At 37.5% G+C, this 20,876-nt stretch overlaps 1 protein-coding gene and 1 pseudogene across 3 annotated transcripts in view; one reads left to right on the top strand and one right to left on the bottom strand.

Moving 5' to 3' along the window:
* LOC145482706 (uncharacterized) overlaps window positions 1-20,876 on the top strand; it is a 162,925-nt gene that overhangs the window by 24,370 nt on the left and 117,679 nt on the right. The gene's annotated exons all lie outside the window — the stretch shown is intronic.
* LOC145482425 (uncharacterized) lies at window positions 8,270-9,030 on the bottom strand (annotated as a pseudogene).

The following is a 20,876-nucleotide window of genomic DNA, read 5'->3' as shown; positions in this document are numbered from 1 at the left end:
CGTTTGGCAACAGGACACCTGTAGTACTCCCACTCCCAATAAATTGTGACTTTTTTTCTTCTGTAAAACCTTGGACTAGTGTAGCCGGCAATTATACAAAATCTCTGCTCTTGGTAGTGATGGTGGTGACGAATTCCTGCTGGGTTGTGAGATAGGGTTACTAGAAGGGGTGACTCCATCTAAGAATTCATCAGCATTTGAAGTCTTCACTACTCATCACTTCATCAATTTGCTCAGACACTATTAAACATACATATTTATTTAAACATTGACTTTTTTCAAATTATCTTAAATGCAAATTGGGAAAAGATGTCCGGGAAATCCCTGTTGGTCAGGTTCTTCAACAAATTGCTGTCGACTCCGTTGTCTTCAAGTCACGAGAAATCAAAAGTAATACTAGACAGATGATGTAGGATTTTGTCCTTTGGATTTGCAAAGAGTGGGAATTTCCAATACCCACGAGAATATAATGATTCACCGACTACAAAAATTTCCCACCTTTTACAACGCATAATTAACATAATTAAAGGCAATTCGTGAAGGGAGAAAATTGGTGAGCTATTTTCAGGCGAAATTAACCAGCGCACTGGAATTTAAACCTAAACATACATTTAAAAATAGCAAAAGAAGTGATTCAGAATGACAAATTTTTTGTCAACCTGTGGTTTCGCACCTCACAACACTGATGCGGGCTCGTGAATCGAGTCCACGTCAAAAATTAACTTACACACTCGCCAACTAAAATCCCAGTGACCTTCTTGGACACTATTTTGTCTCAACCATCGCCTAAGATCTGCAGCGTGGACTCGAATATCAGCTTTGAAATCCTCAGTGATTAGCTTGACCTGAAATTTTTGGCTTTGGTCACAATCTTGTAAGATAGGTGAAAACATTTTATAGTAATGTATCCAGTTGCATTATAAACAATGGATCTTTTTCTGCTGATTTTGAGTTAAGCAGAGGTGTTCGGCAAGGGGATCCTCTGCTGCCATATATTTTTGTGATCGCAATTGAGACTTCAGCTGCTGCAATCCAAACTAGTATCGATATTAAAGGAATTAAATTAGACTTAGAGGAATGGAAACGTGTCCATTATGCAGACGACCTCACTGCCTTTTTATCTGATTTAACATCCGCACAAAATCTCTTTAAATTACTTGATCATTTTGGAAAACTATCAGGTTTAAAGGTTAATTATACTAAAACAGAGGTAATGTGGATTGGTTCGTGTCATGACAGCCCTGAGAGACCCTTATCTTTAAAGTGGTGCAAAAGTGTAAAAGCTCTTGGTGTACACTACAGTTATAACAAAGAAGTGTCTTTTTACAACAAGATTACCGAAATTAGAAAACAAATACATCAGTGGAGCTGGAGAGGTCTCTCTTTATTTGGTAAAGTATCAATCATTAAAAGTCTTCTCCCTAAATTGGTATATATATTTTCTATCCTCTCACCTCCCTCGGAATTTATATCACCGATTCAAACGATAATATATAAATTCTTGTGGAAAGGGCCTGATAAAATAACCAGAAGAGCTACAATTAATTCTTCTGACTATGATGGGTTAAATCTCACTGATCTAGAGACTTTAATTAAGTCTCTTAGATTAGCATGGATTTTGAAAATTTTTAATCCTGAACCGTCTCCGTGGAAAAGCTATCTTGGACATTTGCTCAAACCTCATGGAGGTTTTTTCTTTTTTCACTGCAACTATAATATTAATGACTATCATATTAATTTGATTTTTTATTTAGAAATGCGGCAGTGGTGGTCTGAATTTCGCTCAAATTTCTCAACGGATTCTAAAGCTTTTGACTCTATAATTTGGAATAATTGTAATATAAAGATAGATGGCAAACCGATCTGTTATCATAATTATATGAATGCTGGGGTAATTTTTATCAGCGACTTAATATATTCTCGGAGCAATGTTGAATCCTTTAACATAGCAAAGGACAAGGGACTAATAGGCTCAAATTACTTGACGTGGTCTGCTGTTCATTGCTCTGTGTCAAAGCATTTAAGGAATCTCATCATTGATAGAAACGTTTTAAAAAACACTTGAGTTAAAATGTGGTAGGAAAGATTTTGATCCTCTCTCGAGCAAGAGTAGAAACTTTTATGCTTTTCTCATTCAAGAAAAAGCCAAACATTCAAGAAGGTTCTCTAAACTAATGTCAGATTTTAACCTAAGTGAAGAAGAGACTCGAAAAGCGTTTGTACTGGCAAAATCAGTTGCTCTTGAAACATCTGTACAATGTTTTCAGTTCAAAATTTTAAATGACATTTTGTTTTTGAATACCCGAGTAGCAAAAATCGGAAGGATTCAAAGTGATCTTTGTACGTTCTGTCAAACCTCTCGAGAAACATTAGAACATTTCTTTTATCGATGCTCCTTCTCAACAGAATTTTGGACTAAATTTGAAACTTTTGGTTGACAGTAACCAGGGAGCAAATAAAACTGGAATGTATTAACATTATATTAGGAATATTAGATCAGAGATCTAACCTGCTCAACTACTTTATCATTTTTGGTAAAATTTATTTATTGCATTGTCGCAAAAATAAACAAATCCCTCTCTTTTTGCCTTTCAAAGATGTGGTCAAGAGAAAATATGAAATTGAAAAGCTTATAGCCTCTCAAAGCATCTTAGGCTTAAAACATTTTCAGGCAAAATGGAACCCAGTTTTGAATAAGAATCCAATTTTTGTTGTAAAGGAGTAAGTGCTGCTTGAAAATTATGTAAATTTATATTTACATTCATGATAATTCAAATACCGGTATTGTAATTTTATATAAAGTATCTTGTTAACACAAAAAGTAATTGTGTAATTAGAGTACAATGTAGAGCAAGATCTGTATTATCAGTTGTGTAGGCAGAGCATCTGTAGTAGTTGTTGTGTGTAATCGTAGTGTTAGTAGTAATCATAATGTAAGTAACGGTCGTATTGTAAGTAATGTCAGTAGTGGCGTAAGTGATATTAGTATCGTAAGTAATGTAAGTATTGTAGGTAATGTTAGTATTGTAAGAGGTCTTAGTAGTGTAAGTAATGTTAGTATTGTATTTAATAGTAAAAAAAAAGATTAGCTTGACCTAGCACATATTGTTCTTAACAACAATTTGACAATAATGAAAGGGGGAAAGAAAGAGGTAACCTTTCAATGCAGTCTATGGTGGGACTCTTCCAGGTGAAATAGTGTTGACCAGTTCGTTCTTTTCAAGGTCTATTTAAATTAAGTAACTATTCTTTTATTTATTTCCAGAGTTTGGGGAATTGTCTCCTACAAATCCTGAGGTTGATTTGGCCAGTATTGTTAGTGACTTAAGTACCGATATTGGCTCTGTATTTGTCGGGCGACCATCTATAGGTTTACCCTCATATTTCCTGTCAAAGGTCGGTCACATGCAATGGGCAATGCTGCAGACACATAATAGAGGCTCAACCTTCTTTTCATGATGTTGGTGCAGAAAAGATCTGTCTTATATGTTAACAGCGCCTTCTTTTCTATGTTCAAACATTATACATTATACATCATTCGCGGTAGATCCACGAAGTTCAATGAGCATATATTTCGAGACAGGTAGTTCCACGACTTCCACGAACTCAAAATAGTACAAGTAAAAAAATCGATTGATTTAGCGAGGGTCTTACTAGAACCAAACCAGAAATCAAATGAGTTATCAATGAGCAGAAAATGTGGACAGTGTAACAATATCGTGCCAAAGTAATGCAAGTGAAATGCTCGAATTTTGTTCTTTTTTCCTGCAACTTTTCAAAGAAAGTTTGCAAGAAATTTTGAGTGAAATTTTATGGCGTATCGAGTGATAATTGACTTGAACAAAGGGGCGATTTTTCTTTGAAGCCTCGTTAAGCTAAAGAAAATTCGTGAGCACAAAGGATAATTTGCCAGGCAATACACGAAATCTTGCAACGCATTGAACTGCAGGTCGGCAGCGTTCACGCAATTTTCTTTTAGCAACTGATACAACCGTTGTGTAACTTGCAAGTGATAGTTTGTAAATATGTGCCAGTTTGCAGTCATCAATCACCGATTAAGGGGATAACAAATTATCTATGACAGATATGGCTTCTCAGTCGAGTGTTTGTATTTTTTGCTGAACCTTTCTCCCACAATTGTCCAGATGTGTGGAATGTTCTACTATCCATTGTGGAAATTACTGCCATTCATCTGAGCAAGAAATTAACATTAATATTTTAGGATACTTAAAGGACCTTATAGAAGAACACTTGCAAATGTTCAAGAATGTCTTCAATGAAGATATTAATCCAAAGCAGCACTATGTGGTGTATTTACCAAGCCAGATCTTAATGTTTGGTCCATTAGTCAGGGTATGGTCAAGGTGCTTTAAGGCCAAACACCAGCAATTTAAATTGATTCCAAAACTAACAAAAAATGTTTGCCATTTACCCAAGACTTTGGCAGAGAGGCATCAGAGGGAAGTACGAGCACACTCCATTTCACTTTCAGCAGCTGACAATCCACCTGACCATTGTCTCTTTCGTAAAGACTTTGTTTATGGTGAGAGTTCATCACATGTTAGGGCACTTGACCAACATGATAAGGATGCTGCCAAAGATTACATATTGAGGTTCTACCCATCATTTGAAGATGAGTCAGATAAACCAATTTACCAAGATTCCTCTTTAACTGTTCATGGCACATGCTACAAAAAGGGTAACAATACAATGCCTCTAGCTGAAATGAGTGACTCTAATCATGTATTTGGATCATTGGAGAACATCTGGCCTTGTGATTTATTTGTTTTCTTGAGTTTGAAACTCTATGAAACACTTGGCTTTAGGCCAAATCTGTTATCTTATTGAATCAAGGAAGAGGAATTACTAAGTGGGCTATTTGTTGTAGAAGTCCAAGATCATCCTATGACCTGTGTCATGTGTACTCACAAGTACAACGGTTATCTCTACATTTGTCCAAGGGAGGATCCAAAAGTACTTATAAATGATTACAGTAGTGATTGAGATTCCGTTTTAATACAAGTGTCTTAGAATTTGACTTTCTTTATGGTTTGCCTAACAATTAGTCTATAATTAATGATTGGTTGTACAAACTTGCACCTGCTATGTGCCCATTTCAATAACGTGTCAAAACCAATCACAAAGTCACCAAGAAAGAAACAACCTAGAATGACCTGTAATGAGCTTAAGTATAATTGAAGAGGAAAGTGGTTGTTACAAATTTAGGACTTTGCTCCAGAGCACAGTCATACATACATACATACATACATAGATGATTTATTTGATAAAGCAGGTTAAAGATCAATTGGCAAGACGTTAAGTCCTGATGTGGACCTGCACTATCTAAGATAATAAATTACAATAAGATCCTACATAATACATGATCCAAAATTTATTTACAATAGCTGAATAAATAATGATAGGTAAAATAGATGAATTAATAACAATGTACAGTAAAAATAAATAAATAAATTAATCAAAAATATTTGAAGTCCAGTGATTTGTTAGTAATGCAGCAGGACGCTTTAGTGAAACTGATAGAATTTAAGAGACTCTTATTTGCCTTAAGTTTTTTCTTGAAAGAATCAAGGTTAGAGCAAGACTTGATGTCATCGGGAAGGAAATTCCAAAGATAATGCAGCACGATGTTTAAAAGAAGATCTTCCCACTTCTGTTCTTGGTCTATCCACCTCAAAATTTAGGGATTTTCTAAAGCTATAAGTAGACTCGGGTTTCACTAGTAAGTCCTTTAGAGGATTGATGCTATTTCCATGGTAAATATTGTATGTAATAACTAAAAGTCTCTTAATGTAAAATGAAACAATAGGGTTCCAATATGGAGCGTTCCTGATGTGATCACCATGGATGTAATGCGGTAGACTATTAATAATTCTTGTTGCTCTCAAATGAATTCGGTCTAAATCATCTAACAAAGCTGGAGAACAAGATCCCCAGACTGCAATACCATATAGGACACTGGGGATGATTGTTTTATAATAAATAGTTTCCAAGACTGGTTTTGGTAGGAACTTTATCCATTTTAAGACTGCGACTTTGTTACTGAAGGACTTACAAACGTTCCCGATGTGTTCATACCATGATAGCTTGTTGTTGATTGTTAACCCAAGACATTTGGATGATTGTTTGTACTCAATAGTGCTACTGCCGTAAGTCAAACGTCGCAAGGGACCAATAAAGCTCTGTCTTGAAATTATCAGGGCTTCCGTCTTCGATTTGTGGGCTATTAATCTGTTAGACTGACACCAGGTGTATACCTGGTCTAAAATGGATTGCAGTGTCAGGGTGATATTGTCGATATCCTTACTAATTGTGTAAATTGTGGTATCATCAGCAAACATAAAGACATTACCACTTATTATCGATTCAGGAAGATCGTTTACGAAGATTGAAAATAATTTGGGCCCTAATATTGAGCCTTGGGGGACTCCAAACGTAATGGTTTTGGGCTCGGACTGATATTCTGATAATTGGACAAACTGCTTACGAGCAGACATGTAATCATCCAGCCAGGAAAGCAGGTCACCTGATACACCAATGGCTTTTAGCTTTTCTTGTAGGATAGTATGGTTCACAGTGTCAAAAGCTTTCCGGAAATCGATAAAAAGGACACCCACTCTCAGGCCCTTGTCCAGTGCATTTCTCCAAGTCTCTGTTAGATGAAGTAAAAGGCTCTCAGTTGAGTAATTTTTTCGAAATCCCCATTGGTTGTTGCATAATAAACCTTGTGTATCCATATGGTTGTTTAAGGTATCGCTCACAATATCTTCTAAGATTTTTCCTGGGATACTGAGAAGGGAGATAGGTCTGTAGTTGTTTACGTCTATTGGTGATCCTTTCTTAAATATGGGATTGACAAGTGATAATTTCCAGCTGGAGGGGAAAGATGCATCTCTCACACTCTTCGTAAAAATTGGTAATAGACTATGGATGACAGGGTCGCCAATTATGGAGAGGTCCCTTGGAGAAACATGGTCAGGACCAGTAGCCTTCTTGGGGTTAGCAGCCTTTATTAGTTTGTTTTTTACCAGTTCCCAGTTCATGTAAATATTGTCTCTGGTAGGTGTAATTCTAGTGATAAAGGTATTTAGGGATGAGAGGTCCAAAGGATCGAGTTGCTTAGTGAGGTCTTCACTGACATTCACAAAGAAGTCATTGAAATACTCAGCCTTCTTTAAGTCGTGGGTTAATAGCTCTCCGTTGTGGTTGCGGTCACAGATTGGACCAATGCTTTTGACTTTGTGTTTTCTTAAAACTTGGTTAGTCAATTTCCAAAATTCACTAGGGTTGGTAGCTTCTTTGAATAAGTTATGCCAGTAAGCAGCTTCAGCACTCTTTAATAGCTTTTTCACCTCTAGTCTCTTCTGCTTGTAGAGACTCCATAATTCAGGATTACCTGATGACTGCCTTTTTTAGGAGTTTGTATCTCTTGTTCATTTCTTTTCTAATGGAGGTGTCAATCCATGGAAGAGATTTATCTCTTATCCGAACATCTCGTGGGGGTAGGTGGTGGTGTAGGATTTCATCGTATAAATATTGCCAAGCATCTACGCTGTCATCAATATCATCGAATAATTCGGTTATATGCCATGGGACCTGATTGAAGTCGCTCCTAAATTGCTTAGTGTCTAACGATTTATAGTTCTTGGTTGAGATAACTTTGGGTTTTGGATTACTCCTTGCAACTTTAAAGACAGCGAATATTAGGTGGTGATCGGAGATGCCCAAGTCGATGGAGCCAGAGGTTTGGATTTTTGAAGGTTGACTTGTTATCACGAGGTCGATAAGCGACTTTGAGTTGGCAGTAATACGGGTTGGACTGCTTATGATGTTTTGTAGACCATAGCTACATAGGATCCTTCGTAAGTGTTTTCCATATTCAGACTCGCCGTTGCTGGGTTTGTGCAGCATATCACAGTTGAGGTCACCAACTAGGATTATATTTTTTCTCTTTAGCCAGATATTAGCAATCAAGTCCCTAAAAGGTTCGAAAAAGGAGGAGTCATTTGGTGGTCTGTAGACACAGCCAACAAGGAAGGATTGAGATCTCATGGTGACGTTTAGCCATGTTGCTTCCATGTTTGATCTTTCCCAAGAAAGAGCAGGGTGTACAGTAAGATCTTCTTTGAAATATATCAAAACACCACCTCCACAGGAATCACGGTCCCTCCTCACAAGGTTATATCCAGAAATTTTGATCCAATCATCTGATATACTCGAGTTTAGGTGAGTCTCAGTAATACCAAGAAGGTCAAACTTGACTACATACAAGGTGTTGGACCTCACACAGCTTGTTCACAAGGCCATTGATGTTGAGATGTCCAATCTTGAGATTTTTGTCGCCAACAGATTGTTTAAGGACGAGAAATGGGTCCTCCCGAGATTCTGTAAGCTCGGTGTTGTTATTTGTGGTAGCAGTTACAGGGGTGAGAATGGTCTCATTTCGGAAGGAATTTGCAATAATCTCAGTGGTTTGGAGGCAGCGAGGACAGGACCAATCGAAGGTCGTTAGGCGTTGTAAGTTTTTATAATCACTTGGTTTGACGTTTCCGCATCTAATATGGCACCACTTTTCACATTGATCACAATTCAAGGCTCTGTGGTTACGAGCGACTGTTCCCGAACAAACAGAGCACTTTGGAGGATTAGAGCACAGGCCAGGATTGAGGGAAACATCACTGCTTGTAAGGAGACGACTATGTTGGAAGCTGCTGTTGGAGTTTGCATAGTAGCACGTCCTTGAGGCAAAATACCTTCTACCACGTGGAGCAGAAACAAGATGGTGGACGTATTTTGACGTGGAGCGAAGTTGGTACCCCAGCGCAAGATTCGCTATAAGAGGGACAGAGTTTGTGAAAAGAAGAGATGGGTCGCTGGAAGAGCGGTTCCAGTTACATTTTTGTCCAAGGAGAGACGAAAAGCTGAGCAATACAGCAAAAGTACAGAGAAGACAAATACACGTCCGGCCGCCATTACGACCGCTGACCAGATCATGAGTGGTGTTTTGGCCCAAAAGGAGTTCTCGGTGGTATGGAAAGGACATTCGACAGTACTTTAAATCAATTCAAATGTACATTTTCATTTCAGGTAATTTGTGCTCATTTGAGGTCATTTTGGATGTACTTAAGAATAGTTTTGACCATTTTAGATCATTCACACTTTTAGAACGTAGTTCAAACCAATCAAAGTCTGCATTCAGCACTGCTTACACATTGCTTTAAGGTTTCTTTAATCCATTGTGCCACTTGTTAGTTGGGTCGTTCGAGCCAGTTAGGTTGCTTGTGTCATTTAAGCCAGTTGTACTGCTTGGGTCATTTGCACTAACTCAGTTGTAATAGTTGGGCTATTTCTGCTGGTTGGTTACTTTTTGTCACTTGCGCTATATTTAGGTCATTTGGACCACTTTGGTAATTTGTGCCAGTTAGATTACTTGTTTCAGTTTGGTCATTTCAGCCAGTTGGCTCAGCTGTGTCATTTGTTCCAGTTTATCAGTCAATGAGCAGTTCTGTCATTTCAAGGGCAGGTGTAATTAAGAGCGTGTCCATGGGTGCACCAGGCAGGTCTGCTACATGCCATCTCACTGATTTCAATGAAACTTAGCCAGTATAAAGGTTCTACCCCAAAACTCAGAAAGACACATTGGTTTCGGTTTTGGATCTTTCAGGGGGGAAGTAGGTCACCCCCCTGGTTTTACTAGATTTTTGTCAAGAAAATTGCCGCAATGTAGGCAAAATGTATGAAGCTCTCAGAACAACTGTATTCAATAGATTGCTACCAGGTTTTGTACACGTATTGGTATATCTATAGTGAATGCAAGAACCAAGTGACACTCTATTTGATCAGCCGCTTGTCAATCAATGGACATATATATGTGACTGTGTTTTTAGACCTTCAAATATTTGACGCTTTTAAGGTCAAACATCTCACCTTGCCAAAAAGGTATGACACTAATTTCAACGTTCCTTTGTCCATCGATCATTTATCTTTAAAAAACAGTTAAAACATCTTTGGGCACAAATCAGCTGTTGGTTTTCGTACGGCATAAAACACTTTTCAGTCTTTCGTTCAGCTGTTTATTATCAAGAGGTCGTGCTGTTTATAATGCCCTGCAGAGATTTCAGGGTCACATGCTGAGTTGTTGTTGACAAGTACATTCCAGCTAGTGTGCAGCAACATAAACTTGCACAAGCTAAAAATGACATTACGAGGAAATCTTCCTTTACTGACTAAAAAGGAAATGCAGTTCTAACAAATTCGTTGGTTCAACCATGCATAATTCTAGAGGAAAAGACTGCAATTGTATTATTATTGTCACTTACCACGGGTTAACACCATCGAAAATTTCCTCCAGGAAGTATTTGTAGCGTGACCTGACAACCTTTCAGAATTCCAACAAATTGTTCATCCCTTCAGTAAAGAAACTCTTTCAGAATGTTCTACAAATCTCTATAAGTACATTTATCTACTTTCTGGCCGGCATATATCCGCATTTTTTTAAAATACATGTTGTTCTGACTAAATCTATATCTCTCTCGATCGCCAGCGTTGAATTGCGTTACATAAAGGTTGAGCCAGCAATGTGTTGACCAGCAGATCTCCACGTGTTTCCCGTCATTTGCATCTTCAGTCGACTCTTCAGTCATATTCAGCTGTTCGCATAGGGAAAGATAGTGAATTTGGAAAAAGTTAGATTAGCAGTAAACATTTACATTTTTTCTAGCTCACTTCTATTAGTACCTTCCCACTTGCAGTCTTCCCTACGGAGGGCAGGTAGGGCTAACTTTTTTGCTTTCTTTCAACAATCCATATCAGACTGGGGGGTTTGGGCGGGATTAAGTGACAACTGATAAATTGCTAAAATTTTCACTAACAACTGAAAAATCGCCTTTAAAATGTAACGGGCTACTGACATTTGTAGTCCGTTTTACTGACAACAAGAGCGGTTTTTAATTGAGTATCGTAAAACTAAAACCGAAGTAATCACTCTCGCCAATCACAAAGGACACAAACAATGCGGTGAACCAATCAAAATCGAAGTAATAACATGTAACAGATGCAGAGGTAAAACGGGAGAAAGCGCGTTAGAGCGGGACAACATTGGTTTTGCTTTTACTTGTGACTGAATAAGAAAGTGGTGTGAGACTCTTAAGTCAATCGTGTAGCAAAGCGATGCAAAACCAATTACTTTTCGACACTCAAATGAAAAACCACTCTAATAAAACACTTGATTGCTCTTTTATTTTAATCTTTTTCGATCCTATTTGGCTAATAATTCTGCATTTTTACTTAATATTAATTATTTAAGAAGTTATTATTTTTACAAACTAGTATTGTGTTCTTATCTCTTGTGACTTTTCACCTAAATCAGTTCCGACAAAACAAAATTAAGCTAAATTAAAATCAACTGATGATGGCACCGACCAATGATGAATAGGTCATTTTACAATTGTGTGCTTAGTTATCTGGCCTATGAATGCAAGCGAGGCTGGAGGTGACCTTGCTTTGATATAGACCTCTATGCGGTCCTCATTGCCAACTAGTGAGCATGCAAACAACTTGATTTATACAACAAAAGCAGTAAGGTCTTTACCAAGAAAAGGTCATCTGCAGCCTCGCTGCCATTCAAAATCTGTGCAGGCCACTGAACAGACAACTGTAAAATGGTCTATTGTCAAAAGTTACATATACAACTGGCATTTTTAACGTCCTATCCAGACCCTCCCTCCTACTTCTTTACAAGGTGATAATTGCACCCCTATCAAAACTAATGATCTAAAGTCCAAGTTCTCTCCTTATCTGCTGCCTTCTTAGGACAGTTTCAGCCTCAGCAGCAAGATCATCGGCATCAGCTTCCTCGTCCTCATTCATACTTACAGAGCTGGTCCTTTGTAGTTGGCCACTCTTATTCAGGGCAGAAAGTCAGCTAAAGTATTGAGCAATCTGTTACTCTGTCAACCAGTCGATCTTGGTGAACATTTTCTGACCAGTCTCGTCTCTTAAAGACTTCATTCTAAAGGCCACATCGGAAGCGGTTGCCTTCTTACCAGTTTCTTCTCTCATCCAGAACATATCTAACAGATAGCTCTTCAGTTTTTCCGAAAAGGTCACTGATTTCCGTGTTCTCCGAAGAGCCCATCCGTGTTCAGATGGCTGATGTCTGACCACGAACGTAGCCACCACCTACGGAATGGCACGCCTCCGTCCATTTCCGTTTGATCTCGTCGTACGTGGACTCCTTCGTTAGCTTCACCATGTGTTTCCCGACGTCCAGGCGCTTTTGGAGGGCGGCGAATGACTTGAATGTCTTGATGCATCCTTTTTCTTGACAGGAGAACATTTCACTTAGAACATCTCAATTGTTCGCAATGGCTGTTGTTTCCTGCCCTGTATATCTATCACTAGAGTCTAATCCATAGACTCCCCCTCTTGCGTAGCTGAAATTTCGAAGGGACTACAGGATCCCCGTGTCTTGGTGGGGATCTCAGAGGGTGGCTCACCCTCTTCCATACTATCTGTATGGGCACTTCAGTATCTGCACATACCTAGTAAGTGATAGGATTTATCTTTTTAAGTAAACTTCATTTGCATACCCGACTTCTTGGGAAAATTGATTTTAGATAACCGCCTAATAAGTAGATTGCTCTCCAAACTTTTTTATTTCAAGGTTAGTTTACAATCAGACTACTTTAATCAGTACAAAAAATACAATCTAAAATTACCTGCACAAAATGGAACACCAGTGTTCCACTTTGCTTTGATTTCTTTTGCCATTTTCAGATTTATTCCCCTCTCAATCTTGCGCCTCCGATTGCCGTGAAGAGGATGCCGGCATTTTATTGAAGGTCTGAATCTCACCCCAAGTTCTGCACGATGTTTGGGGCATATTGTGAAATTGCGGCCGTCAGAATGATCAAATAAACCAGTACGAGCTAAAATGAGCTCTTTCTCAGACGCAACAAGTGTTTGAGATACTTTCATTTCTCTCAAATTTCCCACGCATGATTATTTTAGATCTGATAAGATCTAAGCCAATGATCACGATTTACGGCTGTTAAAAATCTTACCCAATTGGTTTGGATTGAACAGGCCTAATATCAACTCAGTTGAAATGAAGAAAAGCTATTTTTGAGAATTATTTACTGTAAACTTCTTAATGATGCGCTCGAGTGCTTTTGATTACACAAATGTAGACATAATGCGTGTTTATGTACTTTGACGTCGCGAGCATATTTCTTTGGTGTCACAAAACATTACGTTGGCGTCAAGTTTCATTGTCACTGGATTTTGAACAGTAACAATCTCTCGAAAAAAATATATACATATTGCAACAGAAATGCTGTTAAAAATGACAAAGGTTCTTTAAGAAAAACATTGGAAGGTCAAGATTGACTTTTGTATCAATCAATTCGGAGCAACAACATCCCCCTATCACGCAGCTGTGTACTGGCTGTCTCAAAAGAGTGCTAGCGCACATTTACTGGCGAGAGGCCTAGAAAGTCACATAGCGTAAAAATAATTCGAAATGGCGGTAAACCAGGTCACATAGCAGCCAAATGTACTCTAGAGGTTTCCAGGACATCCTAAAAGTGTTGCTTAGCGGAAGGGATGAATAATTTGTTGGAATTCTCATGAAAGGTTACCAGGTCGCATCACGCCCCTGCAAAATAAATTCCCAGTAGTCTGGGAATTCCTAGGAATTCCAAGTTATTCCAAGACATGCAAATTTTGCGTTATCCAAGACCTTGGAATTTCTGGGAATATTTGGGAATAGTGGAAGTATGACTGGGAATTATTGGGAATTCCTAGGAATTCCAAGTTATTCCAAGCCATGCAAATTATGCTTAATCCAAGACCTTGGAATTTCTGGGAATATTTGGGAATAGTGAAAAGTATGACTGGGAATTATTGGGAATTCCTAGGAACTCCTATTATTTCCCAGACTGTTTTAAAAAATGTGTTTGGAATATCTAGGAATTTTTGGGAATAGCTAAAACACATGAAATATTGTTGGAAATTTCTATAAATTTCCCAAAATGTCAAAATTAAAGATGAACTCAATGCATGAATCAGTTTCTGTAAATTAGTAAAAAATCAACACGATCATTTCTCTGGAGTTCCATACCCTTTTATTGTTGTCAAGCTCCAAGATAATTATTTCCAAACAAATGTACATTAATTCCAGTTTAAGTCTGACAATTCAACATAAAACTATAGCACTGATAACATTGCGTTTTAGATCCAACACGATTTGTTAGTGTATATGTCCCCGTATGGACCCTTAAATCAAACACCCAGAGTTTAACTGATAGAAAAATGGATGCTCTTAGATTTGATAAATAGATTAATCAAAAAATTCTGTCAGCATACATGAATATATATTATTTACAATTTCAATAAAACCAAAAGTATATATATGCATGTATATATTTAAGATAATTGTAGATTCACACACATACCCATCACAGCCCACTGTTGAACAATTTTTGACTTGATCCTTTATAACTTCAGGAAAAAGAGGAAGACATCTCTCACAGATGTCATAAATGAAAATCTCACAGTTTCCACATGCTTGCTGTACAAAACTGTACTGTGACATTCTCCGGACAAATTACTGGTAGTTTCATTAAAACAAGGATATCTCTAGCAGCCTCTCATTGTCATGCAATGTCTTGAAATTAAGGCCAGAATAGCCACACAGGCATATTCTTTGGCAGAAAATGTTTTTTTCTTGGGAACCATTAGTTTCACTTTCACCATCAGAGTCCAGTGAATGGCCATCAGTGTCCGAGTTCTCAATTTCTTGAGAGGAGTCAGAACTGAAACTTCAACATCATTATCTGAATCACTGTCTGTGGACTAATCAGAGTTGTTGTGTATTACATCAATTGATATTTCTGAAGTTTTTTCAGGTATAGGCAACTCAATTTCCTCAAATGCTTCTCTGGAGCTTCAATTCTTGCATAAAGGTTCACTCCATAATCCATCAAAGTCATCCACAACATTTTTGCCAACAGCCATCTCACTCAGGTGAGCCGAAAACTCTGAGGTGTTCTGTTCATGGTGTTGGAAATGATCTCCAGGAAAAAGGGATGCAAGAGAGGGAGATGACGTCAACTGGCCTGTGAAGACTGCTATAAGAGATTTATGTGGTCGAATCTTGTAGATTTTGGTATGGGTATAGTGGGATCATCAATATGTTTCTTGTATTTCCTTGTCCTTGCTGTCACTTTAATTCATGACACAACAAAATCAAAAGAATCAAAAAGATTATGAGTCAATGGGAAACAAATAAATAACTGACATAAATATATGACAATGCAAATAAAAAAACCTACATCTTGATGTATTGAAAAGACTGTAGATCTCATATCATGTTAATCCTTATAAATAATTCAAAGGCAAAAGTGACAAGCATTGCAAATTTATACTTGCTGCATTGTGCTGACTGGGTGGTGAAACACGTGGGCTCTCAAAATAGATCTGGTGGATTAATACAAGCTTAAGCTTATTTCGCAGAATTTATCTCGGTTCCTCAGGTCGATTTGAAACCTTTTGGGGAATTTCGGCTTTTGGGGTTTTTAAAGAGCACACAATGCATTGCTTTGTTTGATTTATTTACAATTATAGCTTATCATAACAGAAAATCCCTATAAAATTGGATTGCTTACCTTTGCAGTGAACTTGATTTAAGTGCCTCACGATCCTTTGTTATCTTGACAACCGTCGGGAACAGATCAACCAGTTAAAGTACGTTCCATTTTCCTCCTTGATTTCTTCGTAAAAAGTTTGTGTAGTTTTTTCCTTTTGAAGCAAGACCCATCTTTCAAAAGACCACCAAAACAGCGTGGAAAGGGAAACAGACTTGCCATCGAAAGCGACTGGTCCGGCAACCTTGTTGCCAGTCTCTCTCTCCTTCTTCTCCAGTTTCCATTCTCTCCTCAACCGATCAACTGAACCAATCACAGCATGCGAATTTTCACGTGACTGTGCTCGTGACTGAAAGTGACAAAGATCGCGTTATTTATTCTCTTTTAGCGCCCATCTTTGAATTCAGCGTTAACGGTTGATTGCTCGTGCGTTTTAGTAGATTTCACTTCCAAAATCATATCAAAATGGTTTTTGCTGCGGTCCTGTGACCAGAAGAAAACAGCGTGAGTGTCATTAATGAGAAACAAGTTTTTCTTGGCGAAGATTTGGAGCTAAAAGAAAGTCTTACTGTGGATGTTTCAACGGGGAAAAATTCAAAGGGCACAAAAATATTTGGTGAGTAATTGAATTCAAGTAACCTTATGTTATACCACGTAAATTCTTGTATTGAGACAAAAGCTTTTGAATGAACTTTATCATCACGAATCATACACGAGTGGGTCACTCAGTCATGGCATGAAACGAATTCTGGCTAAAGCAAAGTTGAAACAATTTAGGTTACCGTTGCCCAGAGTGCGTGCCTAAACAATTTGATTTGCGAATAACAAGTCGTTTCTCTTGCCACACTTGTTCAAACGAAACAAATATAGCAGTTCTCTCTGATCCCAGTCAAAGTTCTTGACAAAAACTCCAATGAGGCAGCCACAGTGTGCATGAGTTTGATGTGTCTCCTGTGTGTTTCAGCCAGACTCTGGCAATCTGTGTTGATCTTCAATTTTTGTCCATTCGTATATTCTTTTGTGTGTACTCTATTATTTAAATGTTCCTTTAATGTTTTAAGTGTCTTTTAATATTTCTAATGTCTAAATTTGGCTATTAAAACCGTGAGATATATCCTCCAATTCGAGAGTTGTTGATACACTTATAGAAGAAGGAAAACCTTGATTTAATCTACTGTAAGCTCAAGATTTATATAACATATTTATCAATAGTATACAAGCACCTTCACAATTATCAAGTCTTCTCTTTTAATATTTCAACCAGCTTACAGTCAGGTCTTAATTAGCTGCATGTATTAAATTGTGAGCACATAAATATTTGGATCTCAGTCTTACAGTACCTCATATATATCACAATGTAATGTATTTTTTAAATTTTGTTTTAGGTGTCATACAACAAAGATGAAGATGAAGAGGCTAGCTGTTGACACCTAATTAGAGGGCAACAAAAGAAGCTGCAGAATCAACAGAAATAACTGAACAGCAGCTAAGTTTGCCCAACTCAGCCTCTTTAAATTTTAAGGAATGTTTCAGTTTTGTTCTTATCATTGATTCCTTACAATCATGAAAATCCAGATTTGTTCCACATAATAACAATAATTTAAGCTAAAATCTTGTGTATGGAAAATTGTTGGACTTGTAAACCTAAGAAGTAAGTAAATTATCTGAAAAAGTTCTCTTTTTATCAAACATGTAAAAGTGTGACCTTCATATCTGTTTTCAGTTTTACTTTTGATTCTTGATGTAATGAAAAAGAAACAGGATAATTATTCTTATGTTTAAATTCATGAAAGCCAATGTAATAAACCATTAATTTAAAACCTGTTTGATGTGATATCAGTGACTTTATTTGTTATTTTAATGCCGGGCATTAATCATCAAAACTTTGTCTGGCCTGCAAATGATACAAAATTCCCAGTTTTTCTCAGATTTTCCAAACCAATGTGTCTTTCTGAGTTTTGGGGTTACCCAAAAGACCCTTTATACTGGCTAAGTTTCATTGAAATCGGTGAGATGGCATGTAGCAGACTTGCCTGGTGCACCCATGGACACACTCTTAAACTCCGAGATAATCAATGATTATATGGTTATTGATAGTTGTTGGCTCAGATGTCTTATTATGGCTACCTCATTTGTATGAGTACAAAAAGGGTAAGTAGCTAATGATAACCCGAAAACATTTATTCAGCTCCTTAAATGTTGTATATTCATCCATAAACTATTATTTGTAATAAAACAAAACAAAGCATTAAACTATGACTAAAGTATGCAGTATGTACAATAATTTTCAGTCAGGACAGTCAATGTGTTTCTTAATTTCTTCAATAAAATGACCCCCATTGACACAATAATAATATTTCTAAGACCTGTAAGCTTGTCAATTCCCTGAAGAATTAGAATTCCTTTTCCAGAATGAAACCTTAATGAGAAGAGAAGGAACTGAGCCCTATTCTTGTACTGAGAAATAAATGAGCCACACTCTTTTCAGGAGAACATAAATTCTCTTCCGCAGAAAAAAAGACTTCTTTTCCTTAACAAGTCAAAGCACCTGCTTTTAGACAGATAATGCGGGTCCAGAGTGGTATATAACAACCATCTTGCTACAGTTCAATGCTTAGTCTAATTTCAAAATCTGTGATGTCACTCACATTTTGGCCTGGGCCAATAAAAGAATTAGGATTCTTATACCAAGAATGTGAATTACTTGGGATAGGAATAGTGATTAGCCTAATTCTTGTATTGAGACAATCACATGAGCTACACTCTTTCAAAAAGAAAATAATTCTCTTTAGCAGGAATGATACTCTATCCTCAACAAGTTAAAGATATACTTTTAGACCATTCCACAGGTCCAGAGTGATGTATTACAAACAACTCTTGCTTTTGTCCTCACTCGATTTTTGAAAGCTGGTGTTTTAATTGGATCATTGCCTGAAGATTTCAAATTCTTTTCCCAAGAATACAGATAGTTTGGAGAATAGACAGGTGACATGTTCTTTTAAAGACAATAAAAATTCTCGATAGCACAAAAGGGAGGGACTCTTTCGTGAAGAAAAGCCTGAAATATACCATAAGAGTAGCATACAAGTCACCTGAGTGTGGCAAACAGTTTCTGGTTGTCTTTACCGAATGTGGGGCATCAGAAAAGAAATACAGGAACCAATGGGTGCAAATAGATTGATGGTGGGGGTAGAACACATCGGTGTCTTCACTTCCATCCAGTGATTGTGCTTGGAGATGCGCCATCGGAGGTGGCTGCAAAGACCCACAGATTGCAGGTGGTCTCAAGAATGGCAACCGCTTCCTGAAAAGGGGCATCAACTGGGCTGCAGTGAGCTCTGCGCACACCCCACTCACCGGGAATGTTAGAGCATGTGAGGCAACCTCATCAACTTTCTCCAGAGATCCCAAATTCAAGTTTGGGTCACCTAGATCAGTGAATCCAATTGGTTTTCTAGGCACCTTATCTAAAACTAGGTCTGCCATGATCTTCATCTCATCAAATAATAGGACCTCATATCTCTGTACATCAAAGTAGGTTTCTGTTTCAGGCCCAGTTCAAATGGCGAACTTTTCATGCGCCAAACCTAATGTCCGCATTAGTTACGTGAAAAGATCGACGTATGAATCAGTTGAGATTGACATATTTGAATTCGGGTCGACCCTGCTGTTCTATCTGCCTGGGCCGGTCGAAAAGAACGGCAAAGGTGCGACAGCGATTCAAATGTCGAACTTTTCATGTGCTGAATCTAATGCATACATTACGTGTCCATTAGATAAATTATTTTTTACCCACGATGCAGCAAGTTTCGCATACATGTCATGCGCAAAAAGCTTGTATTCAAACATCATGGCGGGAAGAGAAGGTATTTGTTCTTCTTGCTTCAACACTACCAAATATACTTGTTTATCTTGTCGAGAATACTTATGTATGGTATCCCTTGTAAAACAAATCTGGAATATTCTAGGAATTTCTAGGATTTTTCTAGGAATATTACAGAAATAATCTCTGGAAATTTCTAGAATTTACCAGTTTTCTTTTCTGGAAAATTCTAGAAAAAGCTAGAATGTTAATGAAACATGCTAATTAGGGTGGAAATGCCAGCCTTATTCCAGAAATCATAATTTGGGATCAAGTAAGATTTTTCCAGCTTTTTCCAGGTTATTACAAATGCTGCTTTCTAGATTTTTCTAGAAAATTCTTGCATTCCTTTAATGAAAGGAGGCAGAGATAATGTATTCATTTCCAGTTTTTTCTAGGATATTTCAGTTTTCAGGATTTTTCTGCACATTTTCCCAGCCAGCATATAATTCTGATGGTTTTAGCTGGTTCCTTATAGCATATCAGCTCCTGCCAGCTATTAGAAATTAATTCAATTCAACACAAGGTAATTGCCATGAACTTTACCAAGCTTCTTATTCAATAAAGGAGTCCCATGCCCAACAAATACAAAAGTCAAAACAGTTCCAAAACAGTAACTTTTTATTTTAAAACAATTTAAAACTTTCACGAGGCAAATTAAAGAGTCTATTTCCTATCTTTTTTCGCCCCATTTGCACTGGCCTTTTTTAGTAACAGCCCAAGATCTTTTCTCACAGATGACCTTGTTGCCGCTGGAAAGCCTTTCTTCAACACCATACCTATAAAAGAAAAACAAGCAAATGAAAATCAGCCTTAAAAAATCAAATAGAATAAATTTTAAGGGTTAAATAACAGATGCTGTCATGAAGGAGATATTGAATTATGATATTGCAAGTAATTGTTCAAGTGGATGTTTGTGACATTGGGGACTACTGGTCATTTAGTGATTTAAAAACCGTGACCTGCAGTTGAACTGAAAAAGATCTATCACAAGCTGTGGTCTCGTTTTCTGAGCCGAGCGTAAACCAAGCGTTAGACTTGCAATCTATAAAGTTCTGGATTGCTAAGTAGATTTGGATGGGTTTCCTTGAGAAAAATATCAGACTGCTGGTCATTTTGACCAGCTCCACAGCGTTCAAAATTCTCAAGGCTCTCCACACTTAAACTTCACATTTCAAGCAAACAAGAAATTGGAAAGCAAGTTTACATTACAAGTTATATTATTACTCACCGAATATCCCCAGAACATGTCCATGAAACAAGATCAGTCTCTTCATTGCTGGATCAGTCCCTTGTATGGAACATTCATCACCTTCGCTCAGATTGAAGGGATCAGAAACAATGATCTT

The sequence above is a fragment of the Orbicella franksi genome, chromosome 3 (assembly GCF_964199315.1).
Source record: "Orbicella franksi chromosome 3, jaOrbFran1.1, whole genome shotgun sequence".
In the NCBI taxonomy this organism is placed as follows: domain Eukaryota; kingdom Metazoa; phylum Cnidaria; class Anthozoa; order Scleractinia; family Merulinidae; genus Orbicella; species Orbicella franksi.
This window is presented reverse-complemented; position numbering and strand designations above follow the sequence as displayed.